We start from the raw sequence: 16,025 nt of genomic DNA on the forward strand, positions 1-16,025 counted from the left end.
GAAGCACCTTTAGCTGGCAGCTGAGTGAAGTCATTTGACAAGACGGACTCCTCCTCCAAAACCTGGGACATGAGGAGGATTCCATAATAGTCACCCCAGTGCTGGAGAAGACAGCTGAGAGCCGGTGGGATCCAGGAGCCTGAGTCCCTAGAAGGCTACAGGGGGAGGAGGTAAAGTGGGAGGTCCTGCCCACCCCAGGCTTGCTGTCCAGCCTGGCTGCCTTTTCCCTGTCCTGGAAGTGGAAGACTGTCCCCCTTGAGCCACAGTCTTCCAGGGAGACTCTGGAACCTGCTTGTGGTCTTCACACAGAGTTGGTGGCAAGATTTATTGTGATATGAGGCAGGGGTACCCCAACTGTATGGACTAGGGTAGCCAAAGGGCCAGAGGGTTTTTTATTTCAATCAAGGACAAAAAAAATCCTCTCCCAACTGCTTTGTGAAGTTTGATACCAACAGACTGAAATCCCAGGAAAACTCAATTGGATTATTAAATATTATTCCAGGATTCTAAGTAGTATAATCCCCAGGTATTAAGCATGAGTGATGAGTAGCTGAGCAGCCACTGACAAGAAAGAATGATTCTAAGTGCAGTAGTAATGATAAAAACATGAAATTTATTAAACATCTACTCTGAGGTGGTTGCTGTGGTTATTCCTGTTTTTCAAATAAATTTACCAAGGTCTGAGGAGATGAATATGCTGTTGGTATTGTTGGAAGTCAGGATAAGGGAGTTAGGGAGTAAGAGGGAGAAGAGCTCTGTGGTATAGAAGGAGCTAGAAATAGCAGTAGGAACTCATGATTTAGATAGTTGCCCGCTCAGTCCATCAAGAGTCCTGTGGCAAAGGCACCCTGGGACCATGAGCACTTACGGAAATAATGACGCCCTGGGACCTGAGCACACCCACATCCCATTATGCCTTTTTTTTTTTTTTTTTTGTACTGGGGGCTGACCGAGGAGCACTTTACCACTGAGCTACATCCCCAGCCCTTTTTATTTTTTATTTTGAGGCAGGGTCTTGCTAAGTTTCCCAGGATGGTCTGGAACTTGCGACCCTTCTACCTCAGCTTCGTGAGTAGCAGGGAATACAGGTGTGCACAACCCCACATGGCCCAATCATGCCTTCTAACTCCCATTCCCACCACACAATTCTGTTCCTGGAAGAACAGCCTCCTCCATGGGTCAGTGGGGGATGCACAGGTGGGCCAAGAACTTCTTGTGCTGGAATTTCAGGAAGTGCTGAGGCTGCAGGCCCATCACAGGGATAGAGTTAAACTCATGCGGTGATCCAGACTCCTCCTGGGATGGCAAGAGGACTCCGTGTGAAGTCTGGGGTTGCCATGGTGATCTGCTGTTGCTAACTTTTAACTTTTGACAACTGAGTGGTAGTCACGTTTATGATGGCAGAAACAGGGTCAAGAGAACATAGAAATTATCTGGGCTACCTCTGAAGAATTTTTGTAAGTCTAAAGTTATTCTTTATTTTTTAAAGAAAACTGTTGAAGATGCTCATGTTAGCCAAATCTGGTACGATTTGATTATTAAAAGGCAAAATGATAGGAATGGATTAAAATTCATTGATAAACAAAGAAGAAAAAGAGAAATAATGCACTTTTTATTTTTCTTTTGAAGAATGGAGCTAAGAAATATAGAAGAAATAATTGCAATAGAAAACTGTCACTCTGTAATCAAGGTATAGTAGCTGATGCAGGCAGGTATCACCCAGGAATCCTGAGATTGGTGGGGGTGCCAGGAGGGCACAGGATTTCCAGTGTCCCACTGCAGAAGCCTTTATAGAGGAGGAAAGATGACTTTCACAGTGAAGAAATCTGGCAGATAAGCCTTAACCAAGGGCCAACCTCTCTGTCATCCCTGGTGGAACCAACAGGTTTCATGGGCCACTTGGTCAGGCTCAAGGTGTTTGGCTGGGCAGCTGTGGCAAGTGCAGATGTTTGGCCACACCTGACCTAAACTGAGTACATTTTTACATGGCTTGGCTTAGTAGTGTCCCAACCAAACCATTGCAATCATGGCAAAACTGTGAGCCAACTGGATCAAGAGACAGTCTACAGAATGACCTGAACTTTTCAAAATTGTCAGCATCAGAAAAGATAAGGCCAGGGAACTTTTCTAGGAAAGAGACATGACCAGTAAATGCATTGTGTGTCATAAGGTGGACCCTGGATCCAGATGTCAGGTGGACATATGGAGGCATGTGGGCAGGAGCAGATGATCCAGGCTCCTGACCTCCTAATATTGCCTGTCCTGAGAAGACATGGTAGTGGACAGATGTCTACCTGGGCTTGGAGACTTGTTAGAATGCTGCTTTCAAATGCTTTAACAAAATCCTCCTTCTTTTTTTTTTTTTTTTTTTTGTACTAGGGATTAACCCAGGATCATTCAACCCCTGAGCCACATCCTCAGCCCTTTTCTTCTTTGTTTTTTATTTAAAGACAGGGTCTTGCTGAATTGCTTAGGGCCTCACTAAGTTGCTGAGGCTGGCTTTGAACTCGTGATCCTCCTGCCTTGGCCTCCTGAGTAGTTGGGACCACAGGTGCCCCCATGCCTGACTGTTGCTCTCTTATCTGCAGGATATCCCTGTGGTGTTTACTTGTCCCTGTGGCTGTCACTTAACATGTGGATTTTGCAGGTCTGGAGGCAGCTGGTGGGAATAAACTTTTCTGCGGAACATGGCTGGAAGGAGTCACTGCTGGGAGACATGGAAGGGAGGCTCAAGCAGGTACCAGACATCAGGACACATTAGCATGGTGATGCATAAGCCCAGATCACTGGCAGCACCCAGGGCTTTGAGCAGTGCACAGCGTGCGCAGGCCCTGGAATCTACGCCAGCTTTGTATTTCTGTTTCTGATCAGAACTTTGCAATTTGACTACAGAATGTGACATTCTTGAGAAGAGCTAGGGAATGGGATTGTTCAGTCACTGGGGCCCTAGACATATGTGTCCTCAAGCCCTCCATATACAGGTGCTCCAAGGGACCTGCTGGTGGCAGGGGCCTTATTAAACACAATGACATGGAGAAAACACACACAAAAAAAATGCCCTTCATTTTGAATGAAGCCCTGTAACCGAGGAAAACTGATTTCTCTCTGAGTGTTTTATATGGACCTGGTCAAATGGACATTTTAGCAAATGGAAGCAAAGAAAAATGGCTCATTTTTCAAAATTTGCATGTTTTTGCAAGCTGCTTTTCTGGCTGCTTTTTTTTTTGCAGAATGGGAAGAGTCTAACTTGGTTTCATCTATGCTCCTCTGTGAAGGGCAGGGAGGACACGCTTAGTGTAAGGCAGGGAGGAGGGGAATCAGAACAACCAGGTGTTCATACCCCCACCTGCCTTTGTGTTTGCAGGAGAGGCCCCTTTCCCAGATCTCTGCCTTCTGCAGCCCTCAGTGGGATGCCGCTGGCTTCAAAGACAGTGTGGCCAGGAGCTTTGAGAAGTGTGTCATCGAAGAAGCTGTGAGCTCTGCCTGCCAGGTGACCAATCTCTTCTTGAGAAACATTCTTGGGTTCATAGCTGCTTGCTGACATGGCTAGCTCCAGGTCCTAAGTGCCTGCCAGTTCCAAGGCCTGTGCTGACCAGGATTGGGTCCTTGGTGCCCCCTCCCTGGCTTGGGCCTCATGCTGTGATCCAGTGTTCTCTACCCACTCCTTGACATGCAATTTGGCTTCCTTCTATAGAGGCAGCCACACACCCTGTGTAACCACAGAAGTGTTACAAGCCTTGGTGCAGATGATCTGGTGGGCTGGTCCTCCATCTGCCCATTGTGATCCTTGCTGCTGGTTTGTTTATGACCTGTTCATTATTGCCCAGTAGATATGTAGGAAAATACTCCAAAGATTGACAAGGAAAAGACTCCAAAGGTTGACAAGACATCTAGGGAGGCTTATGAAATTCAATAGACTCCATCCTTGTTGGGGTAGAGCACTTGCCTGGCATGTGCAGAGCCCTGGGTTCTATTCCCAACAAAAGGGGGAAATGTTTCTATTGGTTCACTAAGCTTTTTTTCTGCAAAGTGGGAAGATGTTTTGCCCCAGTGCATGTCAAGGGTAGTCCCCATACAGTACCCATGAGGCTCCCAGGGTCCTGCTCTATTTCCTAGTGGACAGTTCACACTCTGTACAGACCTCAGCTTCATTACTGGCCAGTAGATGCCTGAGAATTAGAGGTCCCTTCTTCCAGGGAAACAGGCTCTCATCTTTTTACATAATTAATATTTTCTAAGGCTTTCATTCATTTTTTGCTCAGTTCTTTAGTAACATGGTAGCCACATGTCCTGTCACTCATCCCTGTAAGCCACGCTTGGGGGAATGGTGTGTTTCAGGTGTGGGTGCTATCACCACACCTGAAACATTCTCATCGGCTCAGAAAGAAAACACAGCCCTTTATCTGCTGTGTCTGCCCTCCACCATGCTGGCCCCAGGCCCCTCCCTAGCAGCGCCTAATCTCCCTCCTCCACAGACTACTCAGGCATCTCAGGAATGAAATCACACAGGCTGTGGCCTTGGGTGCCTGGCTTCTTTTGAATGTGTGTTCAAGGCCATCCATTCTGGAGCATCTGTCAGTACTTTGTCCCTTTTCATGGCTACTTGTTGCTCATCATATGGATGCAGTGTGCTTTTATGTTCCACTTGTCCTCTTGTAAACATCCGGGCTCTCCCTGACTGATGGCTGTTACCAGTCTGCTGCTGTGATCCTCCACACATGGGTTTGTGTGGATGTGCTGTTCAAACTCTCTACGCCTATGGTGGAGTGGCTAGATCACTTGGTACCTGTGAGATTTGAAGGACTGTCTGGCCCATTCCCACAAGGGCTGGACCATTTCCAACGTTGCTGCCAGCTTAGGAGGGTCCTGACTTCTCCACACCCCCACAGACTGTTCTCAGACCTGTGACTGAACAGTCTTAGCTATGGGATAGTTTCTCAGGTGACTCTGGTGGCTATGACCTTGGGCACCTTTTCCTATGTTTATTGGTTATTTCTGCTTTCTATGTCTTTGGAGAAATGTCTGTTTAGATCTTTGGCCCATTTTGTTCATTTGGGCTCTATGTCCTTCCTTGATTGTGGCTTATGAGAGTTCTTTGGATAATCAGATGCAAATCTCTGGTCAGATATGTGATCTACCAGTATTTTCTCCTGTTATCTGGATTTTTTTCACTCTTGGTGATTTCTTTAGAAGCACAGAGGTTTTTAACTTCTTTTTTTTCTCTCTCTCCTTTTGTGGTAGTAGGGATTGAAACCAAGGATGCTCTACCACTGAACTATATCCCTAATCCTTTTTGGTTTTTTTTATTTTGAGACACAGTCTCATAAAGTTGTCCAGGTTGACCTCAAACTTGCAATCTCCCTGCCTCAGCTTCCTGAGTAGCTGGGATTACAGGTGTGCCCCACCACTTCTGGGAAGGTTTTTACTTTTAGTGAAATTCAATGTTTCTATTTTTTTTGTTGTTGTTGCTAATACTTTTGACATCAAAGAATCTTGTACTACATCCTGGGTCGTGAAGTTTTACCTGTGTCTTCCTGTAAAAGGTTTTTGTTTTGTATTGTTTTGGGCACTGGGTGTTAAACCTAGGACCATATGCTAAACAAGTGCTCTATCAGAGAGAGACCCCTTCTGAAAGCTCTAGAGAGACCCCTTCTGAAAGCTCTAGAGAGACCCCTTCTGAAAGCTCTTCTCCATGGTAGGAGGTAGGAGTCCAGGTACATTCTCTTGCATATGGAGATACAGCTGTCCCAGACCATTTGAGGAAGGCACTATACTTCACCCCTAGAGGGATCTTGGCACTCTTGTCAAAAGTCAGTTGACACAGTCCTGAGGGTTCACCTCACATCTATCCGTATCTCCACTGCCATTTCTTTCCAGTAGGTCATAAAATCAAGAAGCATGAGTTCTCCTGATTTTTTCTCCTCTTTTGGCATTGTTTGCTCTTCTGGATATCTTGGGATTCCAGATGTATTTTAGAATCAGTTTGTCAATTTCTACAAGAAAAACATCTGGGATTCTGATACGGATGGCTTTGAATCTATAGGTTAGTTTGGGGAGTGTTGACCTCTTAACAATGTCACATCTCATGGTCTCTGAACTTGAAATGTCTTCCCATTTATTTTGGTTTTTAATTCTTTTCAACAATGGTTTGCAGTTTTTATTTATTTTTTTCTTTTTTATTGATTTACTTTTATTTGGTACATTATAGTTGTACGTAAAAGTGGAATTCATTGTGATATATTCAGATATGCACAGGACAGAGTTTGGTTAATTTCATGTTGTTGTTCTTCCCCTTTCCCATTCTTCCTACTCTCCCCTCTCATTCCTTTTCTCCTAATATTCTCCTATTTTTCAAAAGATCCACCCTTTTAATTTCTTATTTCTCTCTTATTTCATTTTATAATTAGGTTAAAATTACAAAACTAAATCACTATAACAGCTTTAGAATGGCCACAAATTCTTTGCAACTCTTTTCACTAAGAGGAGGAATTGCTTTCTCCAACCCTTGAATCTGGATTGACATTAACACTTTGGTTTGACTGAATGAGGAACAAATGTCTGTGAATTCCAAATCTAGGCCTCCAGAGACCTTATGAACAGGCCAAAAAAGAAGATAAGAAACCATGTGGAGATCCCTAAATTGGGAGATGTTGCATAGAAGGAGATAAACTATACATCACTCAAATTGCCTTTTATTTAGTTTGGCAAAAGACTGTGATCTTCCAACAGAAAAATATTTAGCATACTTATATATGTAGCCATATATACATATATGGTCTATACAGATCTATGACATAAATATGCAGATATATGTCACTGAATTTATAGTCAAAGTAAGTTTCCAAACACTTTGTAGTAATTCTAATAGCAAGAATTTGGCTAATCCAAGATTATTCTTCTCCAGGTTAAAAAATTCAAGTAGTCTATAAAATATTCCTCCAAATGTAAGGCCATTTTCAAAATTCTTGCTACTCTTTTTTGCATCATGTACTCAGAGAATTTCACTTATGTTTTATGTTTCCAGTTTTGTTCTCTTGAGTAAGTTAACTGAAAGGTTTGCAGTTTTTAAATGTAAGGTTTGCATTTCTTTTGTGAAGTTTACTCCTAAGTGCTTTATTCCTTTGCTATTGTAACAAATTATTTTCTCAATTCTGTTGTTGGATTGTTCATCACTAGCATATGGAAGTAGGGCTCTACCTCGTCTCTGTGTCCTGCAACTTTGCAGGCTTGTTTGATGACTCTAGTGGGAAATACATGGGAGAGTGCATCTTCTTTGAGTTTTCTATATAGATAATTGTGTTATCTGCCTACGAGGATAGTACTCCTTTTCAAACCCAACACCTTTTTTTTTTTTCATTTTCCCACCTAATTACCCTAGGTAGCAACTCTGGGACTGTGAAAGTGGCGAAATTGGCCATCCTGTGTTGTTCTTGGAGTTTTGTCTGATACTTATTCTGTGTGTATTAAAATGGCTATTATTTTGTTCTACTGGTAGGATGTGTTAATATTTTTTGTATGTATGTGGTACTGGGGATTAAACCCATGTGTGCTTTATCTCTTTATCCCAGCCCTTTTTATTTTTCATTTTGAGACAGAGCTCACTAAGTTGTTGAATCAGGTCTCCAACCTGTGATCCTCCTGCCTCAGCCTCACAAGTTGCTGGGATTATAGGCATGTGCCACCACACCCAGCTTATTAACTGATTTTTTATTTTAAAACATCCTTTTATACCTGGGATAAATCTGCTTCATAACTTTTTATGTGTGGCTAGTTAATGATTTTTCTGTTCTTTCATGTCAAAAAACTATCTGTTGTTAGTTTACCATGTGTTTTTTTCTGACTACTGAACATTTTTTTTTGCAAAATTATGAACCCAAAGAAGAAATGCATTTTGTTTTTTGGTGAAGCATCAGAAGGAGAATTGGATTGTCTATGGTGCTTGAGGGTAATCTTTATGAGAATCACAGCTCAGGGCATAAAATACATGATATAGTAAAGTTTTTCTCATCTTGTTTTTGGTATTTTTAATGACATGCAAGTCTAAGAGAAATGCAGATGTTGGCAGTGAGCTGAGATGGTGTATGACTTGGGGTTGTGGGGGTGTGTTCATGCGTGTGCAAGCATCTTCAAATCTCTGGCACCTCACATAAGAAGCCAGACCATAAGGAAATGGAATCACTCTAGAAAATTTTGAGCATTTTATGTTTTTTCTTTATTTTCTTTTTGCAGTACTGGGGATGAAATCCAGAGAATCCAATAGGCTAAGCTCCCCCTTTACCAGGATATATCCCAAGCCTTTTTTCTGTTTTTTGTTTTGTTGTTGTTGTTGTTATTTTTTGAGTCACTATACAACTAGATTCAGTAGATTTCTGAAATGCTATTGGGTGCTAACTTGTGTCATTAAAAAACAAATCAGTAAAATCTTCTAAAGTCCTCTCCTTTCAATTCATTTTCTTTTAGTCTCAGACCAGTGTCCTAGAGGGAGTCTCTTGTCATGATTTTCAGAAATTTGGCAGCCTCATGTCTGCTGTGATCACCAAGTCCTGGCCCAGGAACAACAGAGAGGCTGTGGAAGGCCTGGATGAGATTCTTGAACACCTGCTCACGGGGCCAGATGTGAAGCAGCTCTTCAAGTTGTACAGTGCGTATACGGCTGGTTGGGGTTGCTGTCCTTCCTCAGGCAGCAGAACAGGGCAAGGTACTTGACCTGATCCTCAGCCTGCATGTGCTGAGATTTGGTAAAGGCATGACGGACCGAGGTGCCCAGGCAGGTACTAAGCATCTCGTGTAATTAAGAACATCTAACAGCAGAGCCAGAGTCTGCTGAATGCCTGCTGGACATGTGCTTCTGGGGAGATACACTTGAAGCAGTCCCTTTGAAAGTCCCCAAGCCCCTTGATTTCCAGATGAGAGAATATAAGTGCCCAGTACAGGTTGCTTAAGACTTACTGTCTCCAAGATAACAAATGATTAGAAATGAAGACCAAGCCCAGCTTGCCTCCCTGTGAAGCTCACATTTTGAGACCAATATTGATAACTAACAAAACATGAAGTGACTCTTCAGCCATCATCTTCCCAAGTGTCATGCATTACCCTGAAAATGATGGTGCAGATTTATGTGTAAATTGCTAGATTCAGATCCTGTACTGGGAAAGCACTGGGTGTGGCAATAAAAACCCAGGGCCTATGATTGTCTCAGCCAAACCAGCTGCTCTGTTCTACACCAGAACATAGGCAGGAGTAGTGTGTGGTCCTGAAGGTGGCTGCTGTGTGCACGGGCCATAGCAGCCTGCTGGGGAAGAGTACACTGTATTACACTCTGCATACTTGGCAGCACGCAGTTAAGGCTCCTCCTTGTCTTTTCCTGGTTCATGGCTCTGTTCCTTTTATCACTGAGCAAAGCCCCCTTGTCTGGATGTTCTTGGGTTGGTCAATTCTCCCACTGAAGGTCATCTCAGCTGCACTGTGTGTGTGTGTGTGTGTGATGCTGGGGATGAACCAGGGTCTCGTGCTTGCTAGCCTAGCACACTACCACCAAGATGCACCCCAGCCCCCTGCTATCTTTGTTTTTAATGGTAAAGATAAACTTGGTCTTCTTATAATACTATATGAGCCTCATATTATTGTGAGATAAATAATCTGGCAGTTAAAATACTCATTTTTAAAATGTTGCCCTCTAGTTGCTCCAAAGCTCATGTTCCAGGTTTTGATTCCGGAGACAGGATAGGCAGAGCATGAAGCTGCAACATGGATCTGCCTTTTTCCTGGGTGCTGTGCAGATGCTTCCCTGCACCCATGGAGTTGCCTCTGATGTGAGCTTGTCCTGTTGCAGTTTATTTTTGTACTACTGCAGGGTTTCTCAGGACAGGTGAATTTCAAAAGATATCATGTGTAGTCCAAGAACTATGTTCACTGTAATGTGGACTCAGGCCTTCAACCCTGAGCACTGTGGTTCTCCGGGCTGATTCTGTCCATTGGAAGGGTCTCTTCCTTCCAGTCAGGAGATGCACTAGGGTAAAACTTTAACCTCACAGGTACAGGCATAGCTGAGTGGGGCATCAGCACATCTGGAAACACCACTGACTACTGCAGGCACCCTGTGGTCATGGGGCTGGTGAGAGGTTCTAGCTGCAAAGAGGTGAGAGGGGCAGGGACTCACCGCTCTCCTTACCTGATTAGGAATGGAGGAGAAGCTCTTAGCCAACATCACAGAGGATGCCAAGAGGTTGATGGCTGCCACCAGCTCTATCTTCATGAAGGTTGCTGGTGACATCCTGGATGAGTCCATATTGGTCAGACAGTTGGAGCTGATCCTGAAGCACAAACGTCAGTTTCTGGACCTGTGGTAGTTAGGTGAGCTGAGGCCAGGCTGGTAAGAAGCCCGTGTTCACATGTGTGCTGGCTGTCCTCCTCTATGCCACCAAGTGGAGGCCTTCTTGTCCTTCTGGTGGTGACTGTGGGTCACTCCTAGGGAGAGAAAGGGATATCATTAAGTTTGTTTCCTTTGGCTGACTTTGTCATTGTTTTCCAGAGACAGAAAGTTCTTCATTCCAAGAGAAAAATTGTGACATGGAAGAGACACTGAACTGGAGGATGGATGAAGTCGTTTTTCTGAAGAGAGAGAAGAGACAGGTGGACAGCCTCCTGAGGCTGTGTGAAAAGGTGAAGCATCTCATCCAAGGTACTGCTCCCGCAGTTGCGCTGGGAACCCTTGAGAGCTGTCATGGGGATGAAGCAGGCCACAAATAGTGGGGCCTTATTTTTCAGGGAGAAGCTTTCAAAAAACATTCTTGACCCAGTTTTCAATGCATTTGCCCAAGGAAGCAGCTTCCCCTTGTACATTCTTGTTTGTGTGCCTCCACACCCATCAATGTCCCTGATTTCCCAGTGTCAGTGTCCTATGCTGGCTTCCCAAGGAGGGGAGGTATCGATCTTTCTCCAGTCTGTGCCCTGCACATGAGGCTGCTTGCTGCTCTGTCACTTCCAGTGGTGTCCTGAGTTACTGTACCTTCTTCAGGGTAGGGCCTTTGCCATGGTGTGAACACAGGATTCACAGGCGAGCCGTGCGGTGGACCACGGCCACTCCATGGTTCTGGCACAAACTTTCTGTAGCTGGTGGAATTGCATTTCTTGCCTTGGTACTTCCTTTTCCCCTTTTTCATTGTGTTTATTTCAAATTCAGTCCCAAACTGAACCAGCTATCTGAGTGGATGTCTCTGAAGCATCTCCCAGGACAGAGGGCTTATTTTCCCTAGCCGGGAGGTAGCCCTCAATCTCCCCTCGTCTCCCGGGTTTCCTTGGCTCTGGCCTGTGACTTCTGTTTGACAGAGATTGGCATCTACTGCTTGCTGGCACGGGGACATAGGAGGCCAGATACAGAACTGTGCCCCTGCTGTAGGTTGATCATTGGGCCAGGGGCAGAGTTTCCTTCAGAGTGCTGCCTGAGTGCTGCATTGGGACATCAGATGCAGCCTCACTACTGATTCTCTGTATGGAGCTTGTTGTCCTTCTCTGGATGCTCTTGAGAGCTGTGTGGCCCTGGTGTTCTGAGGTTAACATTAATCTGTGCCTGGCCTTGGGTCTCTTTTCCATCTCTAGGATGGGGCACTGACAGGTCTCAGCCAGAGATCTAGTCTTAGAGCTCTAGGGCGTTCTCCTGAATTGGTTCACTGTGCTTCCCTCTTGCAGGGTGCACATCAACAGCTGCTGGGCCTCCTGGCATGGTTGCCTGACTCCCATGACATCTCTCCTGCTTGGGCTTCGCTTCCTGAGCCTCCTAACCTCCTCCTGCAGCCTGGACATTAACTTTTCACATCAGCTCCCGCATACACTGAATTTAAAGGCACTTCCTTTTTCCTTGAAAGATCTGTCCATTTATGTACTATGCTGTTCTCATGGTTCATGATTACAGTATGTTTTATTTCAGAGGTTATTGATATTTTTAAAGGTTTTCTTTTTCTTGCATATTTTCCAGTTTCATCCAAGTTGCTTTTTTCTGTTAGTTTGTTTTTCTTTCTTTCTTTCTTTTATTTTCTTTTTTGTATGCTTGGGATGGAACGAAGGCTTTCCTTTTCTTTTTTTTTATGTGGTGCTGAGGATCAAACCCAGTGCCTCACATGTGCTAAGCAAGCAGTCACCAGTGAGCTACAATCCTAGCCCAAACCTAGGCTCTGTGCTTGCCAGGTAACCACTCTGCCACTGAGCTACACCAGCTCTGTTGAGGTTTTTGGTATCTATTTCCCGCTTTAAAGCTTTTCCTATTCTAGTTGGAGATTTTTGTTTGTCTGTGTCTATGAAGGCAGTCCCCACAAATGCATTGATAGGTTGAGTGCTTCTGGGCCAAGGCCCTTGGGGTTCTGTGGCTACCCCTAAATTGACCTGGTCCTTGAGGGCTTCTCTTGAGGGCTGATCATATTTGCAGCCCCTGCCTGCCACCAGGTTTCTGGAGCCAAGAGGGAGAGGAGGAGAAGGAGTCTCTGCTTTACTGCTGCTTTCCTGCCTTGGTGGCTATGTTGTCCTCTTGGTCCTTAGATTGAATAATCCCTGTCCTCTGGAGCTGCCCAAGACAGGTGTGTGTTTAGAAGTAGCCTCCAGGCCAGAGAGCCCTGCAGGTGGTCCTTCCTGCCCCTTGCCAGGTAAAGAGCAGCCCCCATCTGCCTCCATGGTGGAGGCGGACTCTCACCAACTGCTTCTTAAACAGACTTGGAACCCAATTCCAGTTCCCTCTCTGCCTCTCCCAGTCTAGGGTGCTAAGCCTGGCTGAGCTTATGTCTGCTGTGGCCTCAGGTTCTGTATTCTCAGGCCCAAAGTGTCTTTTGCCACTGGTGTGGCTGTCTTTCCACTTCCCAGCTTGTGTTGCTATCAGTCTCCTTTTCTACTCTCCTTGTTCCTGCTGATTCTGATCTTTCAAAAGTAATTTCTAATCTGCCACAGGAGTGGGATTTGGGGGTGGGGGATAAATGTGTGTTTCCAACTATCCCCTCCATACAAGAGCTTACAGTCTATTTTTAATTATTAAAACTGATGAGCAAGCTCAAGGCAAGATGGAGGGGAGGAGGGATGAATTCTTACTGAAACAAAAATACCAGCAATGGTATTCACTTAAAGAAATGGTTTTCTTAAAGAAATTATTAAAAATTCTAGGAAAGTAAAATAAGATGACTAGCAGTTTAACTTCCATGTTTCCTATGGTTTCCCAAGTGGACTTTGGAGAGATTGAAGCAAGACACTAAGAAGATCTGAACCACAAAAGACTGAATGAAGCCATGAGGGTGAGCCAGCCAGCATCCTCAGCCTGCAAGCAGATGACGCACTACAACCTGGACTGTGAGGTCCAGGAAATGGCTGCAAGGATAGACTCACTGATGAACAGCCACATCTTCCAGATCTTCTGGGAAGAAGCTATAGAGTCATTAAGCCATCCCCAGGGAGAATCTGAAAGGCGAACCCTTGTGCTTATAGAGGCCTATGAGTACTTGTACTCACCTTGTTAAGTTCATGAAATTGTATCAGGATCTGAAGTCAGGAGAGGTCACCATTGGAGAAATCAATGTCATCTTCAAGGACTTTGTAGATAAATACAATGACCTGACGTTAGACCTCCAGATCATGTGTGAAGTAGACCCCCAGGCCCAGAGGGGCTGGATCTCAGACCATGTTGAACAGATCAAGGAGTACCTTAGCCTGCACCAGCAATTAGCTTGGCCAAGGTCATCTTGCAAGTCAAAAACAATTTTGGACTGACCGGTGACTTCAGTGTTATTTACACTTTAATAAACTTTGTAAGTTATTTGCTGGGGACTCCTGGGAGGTAGGGGCCTACCTCAGACTCCTTGGAAGCCCCAGGGCTTCTGGGAAGGTCAGTATGGCAGTACCCTTCAAGGGCTCTCATCTGGGCTGCACTAAGCCTGGAATATTCCAAGCCCTGGGTTTTTACCTTTGCTTGAGACAGTGTGACTGTTCCTTAGCTAGTAAATTTTCTTGAGTTGATATGAAAACCCAAAATTCGGGATAGAGAAACCATCCCTTTTCTAAAGGAATCTCATCTCTTTAGGTTGTAAAAGCACAAAAGAAAATATTTTGTCAGCTGTCCAGGTACCTCTCCCTAGTTCTGGTGGAAATGCCAAATAGTACCTTGTTCCTGTTATAACTCAGGCCTGAGTCTCTTCTTCCTATTTCTTAGCCTCAGGTTTCTAAGACATGTGTAGCCCATTTTTCAGTAGAGACAGGTGTGATAATGCTTAGAATTTAGCACAGAGTATGGAAGTGTCCATACCTAAACTTGAAGCCTTTGGTACATCTGTGAGTAACTCTGGAAAACAGAGAAGCCAACGGCATGGACCTGGCAGGGCTATTCTGAGGAGCAGGTTTCAAAGTCCAAGTAAGCTTTCCCATAGGACCTTGGGTACCGGTGACAGTAGCTACTGCTGCCCAGCAAGGAGGGCTGTGGAGGTCATGCTATTCTTGGTGCAAGAGTGTGTCATGCTGTTGCTGTAGCAGCTGCTAATCCAGGCATGTGGAGGAGGGGCAGGCATGGGTAGTCTCTGGTGCAGCCCACAGCAGAGCTTCATCTTGCAGACTGAAGACTTCGAGGCCACCCTCCTTGAGACACTGGACCAGATCAGCCCGCAGCATATCTGGGCTAAGGAGCTGCTGCAGGACATCAGCGAGCCCTGCTGCCAGTGTCTGGAGGAGCTGGCCCTGCAGAAGGAGCTGGTCAGCTGGCTGCAGAAGGCCCTGGGAGGTATGGGGGGGACTTGACTTCAGTTGTTTGCCAAGTGGGGTTCCTGAGCTTGAGGGCATTCTGACTCATTCCTGTGTGTGCTTTAAGTGGGGGACAGTGTCTGCTTCCAGGCCCACAGTGGAGTCTGCCTCAGGACAGCTTTTCAGGGTTGTGGTTAAAACTGTTTGCTTTGCTGCTCTCTCCATCTGTGTTCGTAAGCATCTGGATTTCCTTTGCTCCTTCTAACTCATTCTGCCAGAGGCCTAGGTAAGCTCTTGCAGGCAGGGAGGCATTGCTGCTCTAAGCTAGAAGAAAATGAGCATTTCTCTTCCAGCCTGGCGCTAGGCAGCCTGCATGGTTGTGTGGACTAGATTGAGGCAGTGGAGGAGAGGTAAGAAAGAAAGTTCAAGGAGGTGGAGCAGGGGCAGAGGCCTAGAAGACCACCTCCTGCTGCCACTAAGGCTGTGCTGGCTCCAGCTCTCATCCAGAGCTGTGCTGTTCCACCTTGTACTCCTGAGTCTGCTTTGATGTACATTCTTTGATTAGTAATTAACCCTGGGGGAATTATCTCAGTTTTTTAAATAAGTAATTGCCCACATATTATTAACCAACTTAATCTAAATTGTTTAAGTGATGATGTTTGTGGATTAAAGGAAATAAGTTACACACATGCCTAGAACAGTGCCTGAGACATTGTTTGGTAAAGGTTAGATGTTGGTCAGTGGTGTCATCATATGCTGCAAAAGAAAAGGTGCCCTGGTGTCCTAACTGAAAGCAGGAAGTATCACACATCCTAGGTGTTTACTTAGTGTCTATTGATGGCATCACGAAGGATCGTGCCCAGGTAAGAGTTGTGCAGCATCTTGGAGTGGTCCTGTGCTGACTCCCTCTCTGCCCCAGGCATCACCGAGCTCCAGGTGTTTGTGGACCTGGCCTCCATCTCAGCTGGAGAGAGCGACATTGATGTGGACCGGGTGGCCTGCTTCCACGATGCTGTGCAGGGCTATGCGTCCCTGCTGTATAAGCTGGACAAGAAGGCAGGCTTCAGCGAGTTCATGGAACAGTTGATAGAACTCAGGAAGGCTCTGCAAAATGACCCCTATCTGCACCGTAAATTGGTGAGTCTTGTGCCTGGTTCCAAGGCATGGAGGTCTTGCAGCCCTGGGGAGTGGCTGTGCTTTGAGGGCACGTGGGCATGGAGGCATGTAGGCAGCCATTTAAACTGATGTTTAAAACCAGCTTTTCTTCACATATGGAAATGCTTTCTTTGTCTTGGGTTGGAATGGAGCTACAGAACTGCATG

At 45.3% G+C, this 16,025-nt stretch overlaps 1 pseudogene across 1 annotated transcript in view; it reads left to right on the forward strand.

Moving 5' to 3' along the window:
- LOC144364822 (E3 ubiquitin-protein ligase RNF213-like) overlaps positions 1-16,025 on the forward strand; it is a 74,087-nt pseudogene that overhangs the window by 13,961 nt on the left and 44,101 nt on the right. Inside the window, exons 7-13 of the transcript XR_013429440.1 lie at positions 3,365-3,472; positions 8,506-8,641; positions 10,180-10,326; positions 10,532-10,681; positions 13,201-13,781; positions 14,578-14,743; positions 15,623-15,840. The product of XR_013429440.1 is annotated as an E3 ubiquitin-protein ligase RNF213-like (transcript). The remainder of the gene's footprint in view (positions 1-3,364; positions 3,473-8,505; positions 8,642-10,179; positions 10,327-10,531; positions 10,682-13,200; positions 13,782-14,577; positions 14,744-15,622; positions 15,841-16,025) is intronic.

Source organism: Ictidomys tridecemlineatus, chromosome 13 (assembly GCF_052094955.1).
Source record: "Ictidomys tridecemlineatus isolate mIctTri1 chromosome 13, mIctTri1.hap1, whole genome shotgun sequence".
Taxonomy (NCBI): Eukaryota; Metazoa; Chordata; class Mammalia; order Rodentia; family Sciuridae; genus Ictidomys; species Ictidomys tridecemlineatus.